At 35.9% G+C, this 14147-nt stretch overlaps 1 protein-coding gene across 2 annotated transcripts in view; it reads right to left on the reverse strand.

Annotated features, from left to right (window-relative positions):
- The window catches only part of LOC143905271 (uncharacterized), an 80928-nt gene that overhangs the window by 51296 nt on the left and 15485 nt on the right, over window positions 1-14147 (reverse strand). Inside the window, exon 1 of one of the 2 annotated variants that reach the window (XM_077420579.1) lies at window positions 11173-11408. The exons of the other annotated variant lie outside the window; for it this stretch is intronic. The gene's annotated coding sequence lies outside the window, so the exon portion shown is untranslated. Of the gene's footprint in view, window positions 1-11172; window positions 11409-14147 lie in introns of those variants that run through there. 2 annotated transcript variants of the gene reach the window in all.

The raw sequence follows: 14147 nt of genomic DNA on the forward strand, positions 1-14147 counted from the left end.
GGCCCTAACGCAATTTCGCGCGTTGGAAACGCGAGATAACGCTCTCGACCGAGCGAACAGTTGAGCAAAGAAGATCGTGTTTGTTTCACATTATACAGGATATCCCATATATTTACCGTTCCTTCTTTCATCTACTTTTTATTCTATTTGGAATGAAAATTTTGAGCAGTCAACGAGAATATCGAGATTAAAAATTAAAAACCGACAATTTGTAAATGACTCATGAATAAAAACAATAGGTTTGTTGCATATCAAGCGTCTGAGCTGTAACCCCATTACGAGGCATTATTTCTCGTTTAATTCCGAGAAAACTTTGTTTTAATTTTCAATTTAAAGCTGAATTACTGAGAAATATTTAACGTCGGAAATGTGATTTCAAAGGAATATAAGATAGATCTGGAACACTCTATGCGCATCCCGACATTTTTACCTGAAGCAGAATGCGCGGTAAAGCTGTAGAGAATCTCTCGCTTTTTCTCTGGTACCACGTCGCAATACCTTATCTTATAATATAATGCCGGCGTGCAAGCTCCAAGCGTGTAATTGCGGTCGCCGTGTTAGAGCAAGTGCTACGAGAGAATTTTCTCGCGCAAAATTTCCTCGTTGTTCTCGAAAATAGATTGCGCGCGGCACAATGAAACGAAAGAGGCGTAAGTCTTTCAGAGAACAAATGTCAGAACTGATGGTCATGAAAAAAAAAAATTTACAATTCTACTTAATAGCGGTATATTATTTGCAGCGACAGTACTATTTTATTAGTATTTCAACACCTTAATACCCGAACAATGCGTTAAATTACTATCTCCAGTGTTTCAAAAGTGGCTCTAAAAGCTATAAGTCAAAAGAGAGTTCTCAAGTATCAAATATAATTATTTCTAATGAGTGATAAAATTCTTGAAAATAAAAAAATGAAATTAACAAAGTACTTAATCGCCATTGCAAATATGCCTAGACCTGAATATTCAAATATTATCATTAGATGCCTGACAAGAGATCGAATTTAATTAACAAACTGTAATAAATAATTGCTGGATGGGGAGAGTCGTTAGTTAATGAAACGATCTTCTGCCTGCGATATAAAGAATCACCTAATGTCGACGTAACTTTCACGCAATCATTGCGTGCACGAAAGTAGGCGAATCACGATATAGCTCTCTATATTGCTTCCAGTCATGAATTACTCTTCGCTAATGATAATTATCATATGTAAATAGTGCAAATAAATTAAACAGAATTTATCGTCAAATCAGATCGATGTATTCAATAATCATTGCATATGGAATAATAGGCAATTTCAAATTTAGGTATATTGTTTTAGCTTTATAGCTCAATTAATAGTAATTACATGTATGTATACATATATTGTGTATAATACATATATACACATAATGATATAATCGGAAATAAATAAATGAGATTACGGCCATACGTCGATACAATTGCAAATGATCGTCGCATATAAACGATAAGCGAAGCTTTATGGCTTTAAGCTGTACGTCCGCCGCGATTGCGTTATCAAAGTCGATACCTCGAGGCTCGTGCTATACCCTACCTATTTGTCAAAATCGATCACCCATCACGTTCGCAGATGGACATATTGGCCGTTTCTTCATTATGCGGCTCTTGAAGGGATCATTCCTCATAGTCGAGGTATATAGAGCGGTGTAAAAAGCCGGAGTAAACCTATCGTTACGTTAACTTTCCCTCATTGAATTCAGGGTAAAGTCCTTCGACTCACTTTATCTGAAAGAGGTACCATTTCGCTCGCTCACGCGGAATCGAGAGACCGGTCAGGTAACAACAGCTTTCTGCTTCTTTTGTGCGTGCCAAGTGAACCTCGTCCATTCCACGTCCTACATGAAACAAGAGGTATATGACACGTAAAACTAAGCCACCGGAAACCAGAGACGGCGAATAACGACAGTAAGGGAGAAAAAAACGAGAGAGCTCTGAGTGACGTGGAGCGGCAGATAAAAAGCTTTCACTTGCTCTTCGAGGACAGAAACGGCTGCAATTTACTATTAATACGTGAAGCCAGTTGCATACCGGATATTATTAAAATTTAATGTTTAAATAATCGATATAATTTGTAAAGTTACATACTCTAATGTAACAAAAACTTGTAGGAAGAAAAATTGAACCGAGGGAAGGAAACATACAATTATTTTAATTGCTTAATACCGCATTATGAGCTTTTTCTTTAATTTTTTTTTTAATTTTTATCTTTAACTCTCTAATATCTGTGACACGATCAATTTCCAGTTTGAACCATAAAATTATTAATTCCATGAAGTCTATAAATATTTTTGCAATCTCTCTCTCTCTCTCTCTCTCTCTCATTCTCACTCTATGTTATTAAGACTCTTACTGTAATCTAAAAGTATTGCAATTCAATAATTAAAGCTGTTTTAGAATCTGAGCTGCGCGTGAAGATAAGAGGAGGCATAAATGCAAATAAAATTTCAGGGCTTGTATCGTTTTCAGATAAGCTTCCGACGCAATTGAGAGCGTCGATCGCGTCCGTCGTCGAGGACCATTTACGCTTACAAGTGTGGAGTGTGAAATTATTCGAATAACTGCAGTTCAACGTTTCCTGAAGGAGACGGACACCGACAACTACTCGCTCGCGCACGCCTGACGGAGCACAAAGATGATAGGCGGCGATGTAGATATATAGCGACACGAAAACGGGATCCATTCTGATGATATTTCTTTACGCGTCGGGACGAACGTTAACGTTGCATCCTTTCTGCATCCTTCCCTTACGGCTGTCCGTACGCCGCAGCAATTGCAACCGCGAGAATACAACCGTGATGTTTCCGACTTGCGCGGCAAGTTCGTTACGAATTCGCGTTCCAATTAAGTTTTGCGACGAATGCACTCCGAATAGTACCGTCACGGTGCACAAATACACAAGCTGAAATAATCAGATGTACGGGCTATTCAGGAAGTTTTCGATTTTCCCCGCGCGCGATTTGGTTCTTTATTTATTAAGAGAAAAGTCTCTAATCTTTCTTGTGCAGATTCTTTTTCTTTGTGATTACACTAATTTTTAGATAAACCAGAAGTTTCTTTAAGATCTTTTCTATTTCTTTTAATCTGTTAGATATCTTTGTTCAGAGTAAGATTTATACGAGTTGCTTCCTAGTCTGCAAACAATCGGAACATTATCCAGAAATTTTGTGTAGAGAGAGTGTGTGTGTGTGTGTGTGTGTGCGCGCGCTTAAGATCCCGGTTTTTCCATGTCAGCACATATGAGATGAAAACATCTCGATAAAATTTGCTGAGGATGCACGAATGCTAATGCAGCACACACCATCTGAAGGCTGCAAAGGAACCTGTTGCTACCGTCATATGAACCGAACGACAAAAGTCATCAAGCGAAGGCTGCTTTCTATTTTCTCTCTCAAGACTTTAAGTTGTCTTTGCAATCTATGGAATTGTGTCGGCGTCCGCAATATTATGTTCACCTTTGACATACACTCATGCACAGGCGTATACCCAATATTAGTAAAGGAAACAATAAAGTCCTAGATAGAAAATGTAATTCAGCAGCAATAATAACAGTAAAATAATATTCCTGACTATACCTAACTAAAAAAATATCATTAAAAACTAGAAATTTGTATATTTCAGAGGTGCAGAATTATTAAGAAATTATAAAAACAGTTTTGAAACAAGTAAAGGATTGAAAAGTTAAAAAAAGAATAATTCATTTTCCTGTATAGTTTATAAGTAGGTAAGGATAAACTACGTCAAGCAGTAACGTCGAAACTTTATTATTACCATCATTAAAATATTTAAACGTAAACTTATGACTTCCTACGTACATATTAATAATCAATATTTAGGTAAACTGCGGAAGTTGATTCGATAATGAAGATTCGCGAACCGATAATGGGCGAGAAATAATTAAAGGGTACACTGTCGTTAGCGGTGCAAGCATCGGTTTGTTAAACCGAATTAACTCTCACGCTTTCCATGTACAAGATGAAATCATTAGAGAGGTACGTGTCCGCCTGCAAAATGCTCATTACTGGAATGCATTAGTTCATGTAATTTTTGGGGTTTATCTTAAAAAACGGAATGAAAAAAGAGCGCAAGAAAAATATTATTTCCGAAACTTAAGTGCCTCGTCCAAAAAAAACGTGTGAGATAAAGAGAGTTTCATTAATCAACGAGCACGTTCGCTAGTAAATCGCTAATGTCATCTACTACAAGCATTTTTCTCTCTTCTCTCCCTAATAAAGTAATGCAAATTGTAAAAAAAAGTAACGTTTTATAACGACGTAATACGACCTGACATCCAAGTATTAATTACGTAAGTCGAGTTTTAAAATTCTTCGTAATTTTAAGATTCGCCTGCGATATTCCTGCGAGTTAAACTGCTTCTCACTCGATCTTCCGTGGACTTAAGACGGAGAAATATTTATCGAGTCAATTACTCAAGTGAGTAACCTCTTGCAATGTTAATTTCTTAATTTCTTTGAAAACGTGCCGTGTGACAAGTTCTAAAAGGGGATTATAGTATAACTTTACCGTGTTCGGCATCGTTGTCATCGAGATGCGTTCCCATTATATCCTCGCTAAAGAGAAGAGCCGCGACGAAACTTTCGCCCGCGCCTTAACTAGCTACGGCGTGATTAACGAACCGTCTTAAAATGCGAGCAATCGACTCACCCGGACTTAATGTCCGGGAAGGAGGCCGATGTAAGCCGAGGAGATGCGGAATTTAATTTCGCGGATATATAACGAGAGCGAGTTGCAATTACAGCGAGGGGATTAATTGAGGGACATACAGCAGAGAGGGACATACAGAGGTACTCTCTCTCTCTTTCTCTCTCTCTCTCTCTCTCTCTCTCTCTCTCTCTCTTTTTACCATCCAGGTTGTGTATCTAAGCACAAAATTGGTGTCGTGTCCTGGCCCATTCGAGAAGTTAATTATTAGTGATGAACGATATTTTATGTAAAAAATAGCCGAGAAGGCTAATAAAGCTCAATCAATCTCTCTCTCTCTCTCTCTCTCTCTCTCTCTCTCTCTCTCTCTCTCTTTATCTTTCTCTTGAATTCGGAAGACCGAGATCTTTGCGATCGCTAGGACATTCTTTCACGTAGAAGTTTACGTTCTTGAGATTGCGCATTCCTCTTAGGATGCTGGTAAACAGCGTTTCGCACTTTCGTAAACTATCATGAGTTAAAAAGCACTGATTCTCAAATACGGCATCTTAATTATGCATGATAAAATTCCTCATTTTCATCTTGTTTGCAAAAGAATATAATATAATATTTAAAATATGATATGACAGTACAAAATCTATTTCCTTTAAAATGATACATGCAATAAGATCGTATACAAAGTCATATTCATGAAAATCTCATAGAAATAAAAATTTTCTTTAATTTATCTTAAATGTTTTTATTTTTATAATAGAGACATTTTCACTTCGTACCCTAGAAAATTTATCATTGCTGTTGAATCGAATCTACGCGTTCTCTTTTCTCTGTCTCTTTTTCTATTATCAGATATTATCTTTCCCCTTAAGAGAGAAGATAATGCTGACGTTAATTGGTCACGGCATTTTCCTGAGAAATAGTCTCAGATGAGCCTTGTGCGCTTGCCACAAATGGTACTCGTCATTTTAGATGGCACAAGCGAGCATATTTTCAGTCTGGAAAAATTATCCTCGGCGTCAACCAAGGGTGTGTTCCGTTTTACGCATGATACGCATAATGCATCGTTTATCTTTGTTCACCAAATGTTAAATAAGGATAAGTAATGCATTATTCGTATTATACGTGAAACGGAACGCACCCCAAGATTGTATGTCTCTTGATAAAAACCGACGTTGAATTGTTACGACGCTAATGATCCATAATTAATTCTCCAGTTAGACTGTTCGCATTTAAGTCTACAAAATCGGCTAAAGTGCACATTTGCTTTCACAGAAAAGAACTTTAAATGTTAATTATAAATGCTAAAAAAGTGCAATCTTTTAAATAAACCTTTTAAAGAGAGAAGTAAAAAAGTTGCGAATAAAAACTACATTTTTATAAATGTAATATGTGTAGTAATAAAATATATCTTTTTATATTCTTTTAATTGCATTTATCGCGAACGAAAAAGTATATTTATGTTAAATATTTTAATCAAGCAAATTTCACGATTTTTTACTACTGTACGGTGTCCGACGTGACGGTAGAAGTATGAAATCTCAGTTCAGTGCATAAAATACTCCGCTCACGTATTTCGTCCTGCACGAACTCCTTCCGGACATTAAGGCACGCGTCCTTTAAAATGTAGGTGACATCGCAACTCATATACTTATTTCGTTTAAATGAAACTGGACTCTCTAGGACAAGATCTCATTACGAATTTATTTTTCGTGGTCGATATCACGTGTCCCTGTACAATGAATACCGCGTAATATGGCGATGACCTCATATATTACCAATTTTTATGATACATTAAATATGTATTGAAGACGGCGCGTATGTAGTTCACGATAGTACAGGATGTAACAGAAACATGACGTTTTGGATCTTTCGGACAACGAATTCGTAAGAATATAAACTAAAGTAATATATCACTGTATAAGAAAACGGCAATTATTTTTGGTGTATTAATTTTTACTTTTAACACGTATATAATTAATTAAATTTAGAGATAATTACTTCTTAGAGCACTTTTATCGGGTTACATTGTGCGTTCGAGTACCGAATTTATGAGACTTGTTTCTCGTTTCAGATGTCTATCGGTGGCTTTTGTTAAAAGAGAGAAAGCTACGAGACCAATTAAGTTGCGGTATGTTTGGCACGCGCGTACTAAGGACTTGACCCAATGTCCTCGGAATTTTCAAGATGCATCGAGCGATGCATCGACCCGATTCACCCGATCGTATCGCGGAGTACTTGTTGAATACTCGAAACAGGAATTCGATACGCAGCTGTCACACACTCGCGGACCTCGAACAACTTGCTCGACGACGATATGCAGTATGAAGTTACTTTCAGACATTTGGGTGTTTCAGGCTAGCAAAAATCGACGTCCTACACGGGGGGATAGGAGAGAAGTACAGATTACGAAAATACGAGAAAAGCAATAAATTTGAGATTAAATCGAGAAAAGCTTGTGTCTCAGAAATAGTACGGGAAAGATAGGTCGAATGTATAGAGTTTAACGGAATACATTTTTGGCTGACGGCGGATTGGTTTGTTCTACTGAAATTTTTAGAAATGTAAAAACTTTGTAATTTGAAAGAAATATTTTCTGTTCGTCATTTCAATTTTTATTGCTTTAAGTGAAAGTATCTGGTATTAATTTCAAAACTCCTTATATATATATATATATATATATGTATATAAACTATTATAAATATAATTAAAACACACACACACACACACACACACAATATAATATAAATCGATGAGAAGATATAAAAAGCTTACGTTAAAATTCATGCGTAATAAAAATTTTAAAAAAAGATAACATAACATCTGATAAATTCATTTAAAAGCTGGAACGATTAGATGGTTAAATCTTATGCGAAATGCTTTCATAAGCTTTCTCTTTGTTTCGCAAAATGGAGAAAATTACTTGCACCACCGACTCGCCCTTTGGCTCATATTAATGGAACGTATTTATGGAACACGACGACGCCTCCAGGGCTGCGGCCCATTTAGCCGGTAAAGTTTAGGCGTTGTTCTCGTGGTTCGACATACCCGGAGAATTTACTCGTTGGACGAAGCTCGCGATTACAATTACTGTAAATATTGAAAAGCGCAAAAGGTTACTTTCTTAAGTTAATAACCGCTACCGTTCGCGTGCTCTCTTATGCTCGCGTCGTAATATCAATATTCATATATACGAGTACACGTCTTTTGTTTGTGAGCGAAAATATTGGCATGGCTGTGGCGTTGCAGCGCGAAACTTCATGAATAGCTTTTTAATATTGTTGCCGCGTAATCGATTTATGAGCGAGAGCGCGTTTCCGAAACAGTGGCACAACTTCTTCGCGCCATGTTTCGTCGCGGCCTAATTTGCAGGAATGAAAAGCCGTAGCGTGTTTTTCATGCGGAACAGCCAGCGGGTTCATCGGAAAATCCCGTCTTACGAATTTTAACTCAAGTTCGCGACGAATACGAATAGCGTAGACGAGCGAAGTTTTATCCGGGTGACGGATAACGATGATGAATGAATCTGCATGTTTCAGTGCAAAAAAATAAGGCTTTTTATCCCTAGTAAAGTTTTGCCTGAATAACTGTCGTTCCTGATCGGCAATAATATCCCTCGAGTGAAGTGCTTGCGAGGTGACATCGTTCTTTACTAATCTGTCTTGAAATAATCTTTCATACGACGGTAAAGCAGTCCCGTAATATTTTCCTTCGAACGGTAATATAAAGCGATGTCCGATATGAAAAATGAAGCTAAACGGATTTTAAATAAAATTTTTATCGCCACGACAAGCGTAAATTCGAATCCTATCTCGCAACAATCATATGTACCAGAGGTAAATCTTTTATTACTGAACACGTGATAAAATATTTATTTACATATTTTCGTTTAACTATAAAACCCTAGATTGAAATTGACTAACAGAGCAAAATATATTTTTCTTTTAAATATAAAGGCTGCATTTTTTTGAACCCTCTGTATATATAAAAATATTAAAAAATTGCGCAACAACTTATTTATTTATAATATATCAATTTAGGAAATAAATAGTTCGTGCTGTTCATATTTTTATCCATTCGTCAATAGAAAAATTAGTCATATAGAAACATAGAAGAAAGAGTTATTTGAGTCAGTTAAAAAAAGTCGGATAAAGAACTTTTCAAAACAAAAGTCCCAAAAAACCAAATAGCTCGATGATTAAAAAAGCCGCTCCTACCCTGAAAATTGAAAAACTCCTCCCTGCTTTGAAAATTTTTTATCAGATTTTTTTCTTCAACTTTCTCAAATAGTCCTTATCCTATAGTTATACATAATTATTTGCTAGCTGGCATCTATTATAGCGAACTAACTATCGCGTTCGTCTATCATGAGATTATACTACCTAAATGCTCTGTTCCCGGGACGATCGATGTTGGCTCCTGTTCCAATAAGAATTATCGCTACTCGAGTAACTATTGTTACGTGAGTGCTCTTGTAACGCTCATCGGCACTGTTGAATGATCGTCAAGAGAGAAAAGCGCGAGTGCTCACATTTCAAGGTTCGTCATAGAAAGATCTCATTAAAAAATCCGAGAAGCATTCATTCGAGGACCGATATTCTGTGAAAAGAGTCTTTTAAAGAGCCTTCCTATGCCCGATTACGCGCTCCTCACGGGCATAGTCAATATTTCTTTGAATATTACAAGAAAGACAGAGAGAGAAAGAATATGAAATATTTATCTCTTTCACTTTATATCGACCGTAATGCACACGCATAGTGTAAATGATTATCGCGACCCTGCATTATATCAGTTGATTGCACGTGAACAACTATCATGTACCGCGGAGTAACCTAGAAAATCGATGTTAATTTTCAACAATTAATTGATCACCTGGAAGCTTTTTTCATTAAAATCGAACGCTGAAATATATTAAAATTAATATTCTTTTCACGTGCCACAAGCTCTTAGTTTCCTCAGAAATATGAAGAAGAAATTCGAGGCTTTATTACTAAAATATTCAAAACTTGAAAAATACAGTATCAGAATTTTCTCCGAAGAAAAATCGGTTTAAAATTTTTTTAGGCATCTGTCATGCAGATTAACCTCAGCACCTTACAGTATATGTGGCAATATCGGCACCCTGCCAAATCGTGACGAGAAATTCAATTCAATTTCCCTTGAAAGCGTATGATTTTCAAAGAAAATTCTGTCACCGTTCATCGATATTTCAACGTTATTATTCCACCTATATGAAATATTAATATTTTATTGCAACTCTATCACATTTTTTCTGCGATTTTATATGATTGTGAATTCCCCCCATTCCAATCACTACTGACTGTAATTTTCCTATCAACAAATAAATCATCGAACCGTAAAGTGATAATATTTTTAATATAAATCGTATTTTATACAAATATCAGAGCTATGATACGAATTAATGAATGTAAAAATATTCATAATTATATTCTCTTTGCGTTTTATATCTAAAGGTGTTTACTTCAAATGGCAAGCTCATCACGAGGTTCTTTTCCGCAAATATTGTTGGAGACAGTACTTAAGTGATATTTAAGAAAACTTATTTTCGATTCGTTCAAAGATAGAATTGATTTAACGAAGTCGATGAGGTATTTACTTTCCAGTAGTACGAAGTTAAATATGGTGTATATATACCTGTGTTCGATTGTCTCGCGCACGGACAACTTTATGAGAATTACGTGTTTTTTCTCAAACCATGGCAATTTTATTGTGCTACTGACGTCACAAAATAATTAACGATTCCATTAACTTAGCGACAAATAAAAATGAATGTACGAGACCTGCTTTCGAGATATGGTCATATTTTTACGCCAATCACCCAAAAAGTAAATATTAGAATTATATCTAACAGTTTTTATCAAATAACTTTTAATTAGAAAATAAATCGCTTTTTATAAATATCATTATGACAATTTTTAAAATTAGATATTTAAGAAAAGAAATTTAAAATTTATCGCTTCAAGCAATTTAAACACAAAACGTTTTCGATAATTAAAAAAATTAAAATTACTGTTAATAATCTGAAATAAACTTATTATACAATATATGTAACCATCAATAATTTGTTGACAGCTCTTCGCAACTACTCATAAATAGAGAGATAAAACGATCGACCTTTATGTTGCGAATCAAGATAATGAAAACTTTGTCAAACGATTTAACGAGACAAATTTACAAACGTTTATTTACCACCGTGATCAACTAAATCGATCGATTACATTTGATCACTATCGATATTCCGGCTGATTATAAAACAATGATGCACGATAAAGCGTAGGACGTCGCAGTAGTACGACGCAACAGGATACCCGAATGCGGAATGCAGTTTTCCGTCGCGGGAAAAATGTAACGTTCACTTTGTAAATCGCTCAAACGAGATACGGGCCGCGATAATTCGTCGCTCGAGGCTCCTCCGCACCCGTTGAATCCTCATGAGATCCGCGAGGGTACCGCGGGAGAAAGATGGTTGATAACGCGTACCTGTTACGCCGTCGTGGCGCTTTCGGAGTCGCGTAAACTTTTCTGCGGTGACGGCGGCACGTCGTGGTATATATTCTGCTGGATAATGTTACAAGTGAGGATCCTCCCGGTCCTTCCGGTATCGCGTCGAGCGAATCACACTTGAACCGGATGCAAACGGATAAAGCGGACCAACGAAATCGACGGACGCGGTAGGCTCGCGTCGCGACGCCGCTCTGACGGATCGTCGGCGTCGACCCGGCCGTAGCAGGCTACCTCGCACCCTCTCTCCTGGTACCCGTCACCACCACCCCTGGCTGCGTAGCGCGGCGCGCAAGCGTGGCCGCAGGTGCGGGGAAGCGCGCGCTTCCCCACGGACACCTCCACGCATCTTGCGAGCAAGGCAGGTACCGTTTACGTAGGTGCCATGACCTCGGATGTCGCAGGCAGGTAGCCCGCTGCTAGGTCAAATGGATCATCCGACTCCACGACGTCTTTCACTTCCTTCGTCGCGAAACTTTGACACAATTTGCGAAAAAAAGATGGATGATGACATAATTTAAGCGGATGGACGTATAAGAAAGACTATACAAGAACTAAAGATATATTAATTACAAGTTCATAATTTGATAAATTGGAGTTAATATAGTATTCAATTTAGTAAAAAGAGTCAGTAAAAAGAATTACATTACACATAAAATGTACCAAAATTACTAGATCTCTTTTTAATGATGGATTCTGTGGGTAAATATTGTTAATTTTTCTTTGACGGGAATGTCGAGATACAAGTAATTAAAAAAGCAATGGTTTTCGTGAATTAAATTGCAAAGAACCAATGACGTAATATAATAACAAAACCACATTTTTCGAGCACAGTTAATTTAACGAAAAACATACTTTAATATAATTTTAATTTAAAGCTTAATTATGACGAATTATATAGATTATTATAGAACAAAAAATTGGAAAGTTGTTAATGATGATTCCGCTTTATTTTCTATCTAGACAGAACCATTTTAATGTTCATGATATATTATTATATAATATTTGACACATGTATTATATATATATATATATATATATATATATATATATATATATATATATCAAACACATATAATTTTAAAATATTATAAGTATTATATATATATATATATATATATATATATATATTATATGTATATAATATTTTAAGTATAATATATATATATATATATATATATATATATATCATATATATAGCCTTGCTAAAATCCACTAGCTTATCCAAACTAAATCTGTAAGCGATTAAAACTACTTATTTGTTTAAGCCTACATTGTTTTCGAGGTAAACACCTATTCACTAGAGAAACTCTAAAAATAATCCGATGCAAGGGAGAAAATCCACGTATCGTATGACGACGCGACGATTTATCTTCCACGCAGAGAGACCTTTTGTAGAAATATAAATAAACTTTCAGTCGACGAGTGCACGCGGAGAAGAACGTACAGGTTGAACATTGAGATTTATGTGTATGAATGGCACTTTCACCCATTCGTGCGTGGGTTATGCAACCTGTACGTCTCACCCCACGCACTTCTGTTGACGTGTGTCGCGTGGGAGTGTGAAACAGAGTATAATGATTTCCGCCCTTCCAATTTCGTCGTCAAAATTCACTTGCCCTGCGAAAGGTGATGCGTTGCGAAATTGCTCCGATAGTTGGAATCCATCTCGTTAAAAAATCAGTTTGCGTTTGTAAATAAATTGTTATATCTTTGTTAAAGTCTTTTTCTATTCATGTTTAACTTTTTATTTCGTTATTTCGGACTCCGCTTTTCATAATTTTCATTCAGAATTGAGTTCGAATAAATTATTATAATTAATTAGTCTGTTCTAAATTAATTATTAAAAATATATACATAAATAATTTTTAATATTTTTTCAATAATTTCAAGATTAATCCAAAATTAATTTTCAAAATTATTTTATGCAAATATTTAAACTATTGTTGCACTGAATCTTTCGATTATCTATTACGGAAGATAAGCTAATAAAACATTAATTTAACAATTCAACGTTATCACTTATTCGATTAATTACTTGAGTATTGGTGCATTTTCGAATCATGCGGGTAACTGTTACATATGCCGTATTACGCGACGCTTTTACTATAATTACTCGTTAGAGAGTTACTCGACTACCGTAAAATATCTCGAATAAGAGGTAATTTTGAACAATTACTCGTTCGAATTATATACTGTACTAATGAAATTCCATCGTACGAAATCGCGTTAGGTAGTCGAGGGTAAAGCAGATAAAGACGGGCCTTTTGCCACGCGCGGTTCGCTTGGATTTGTACGGTTAAAGTGGATTTCCCGAACACGTCGTCGTTCGTCCGAGTATCCTTTTGGGGTCGGCAGGATTCCCGCAAATGTTGTTGTAGTGGGAGAGCGGCCAAAAGTTGCGGGTGGATTTGCCGCGATGCATGGTTGTAACTTTTGTCCATGACTGATACAGTCGGTATCGACTGATTATTTCATTCGCCAGCTATAAAGTCTATTAACGTGATCAAAGCTGTCCTACTTACAACCAAAAGAAAGATCGTGTTTTTAACTTGCCAACTTAAATATAACGTGAATTGCAATGTTGATCTCACCAGTCGCTAATGTAAAATATTTGATTTGCGTTACTTTGCAGAATGAATTCCAATGAAGATATTCCAGAGAAAAATTTTGGCACGATTCCACTCTAATGCAGATACAAAAAAATACCGCACATATTTGTGAAAATTCTTGGCATATTCAGTGACAGCACGATAATTTATATTTTATCCTTAATCACGGTAAACCATGAAAAAGTTGAACTATTTAAGAAATATTTGTACTTTTTTATTTAAAAAATATTCTTTAAAAAATAAGAAATAAAAAAATGTCTATGATAGAATATAATCAATAATCATCTTGTATCATTAAGTGCATGTGTCGAATTTCAAATATATGAAGCCTGTAAATTGATT

Source organism: Temnothorax americanus, unplaced genomic scaffold, assembly GCF_048541705.1.
Source record: "Temnothorax americanus isolate GAGA-0224 unplaced genomic scaffold, ASM4854170v1 Scaffold6, whole genome shotgun sequence".
NCBI classification, from domain to species: domain Eukaryota; kingdom Metazoa; phylum Arthropoda; class Insecta; order Hymenoptera; family Formicidae; genus Temnothorax; species Temnothorax americanus.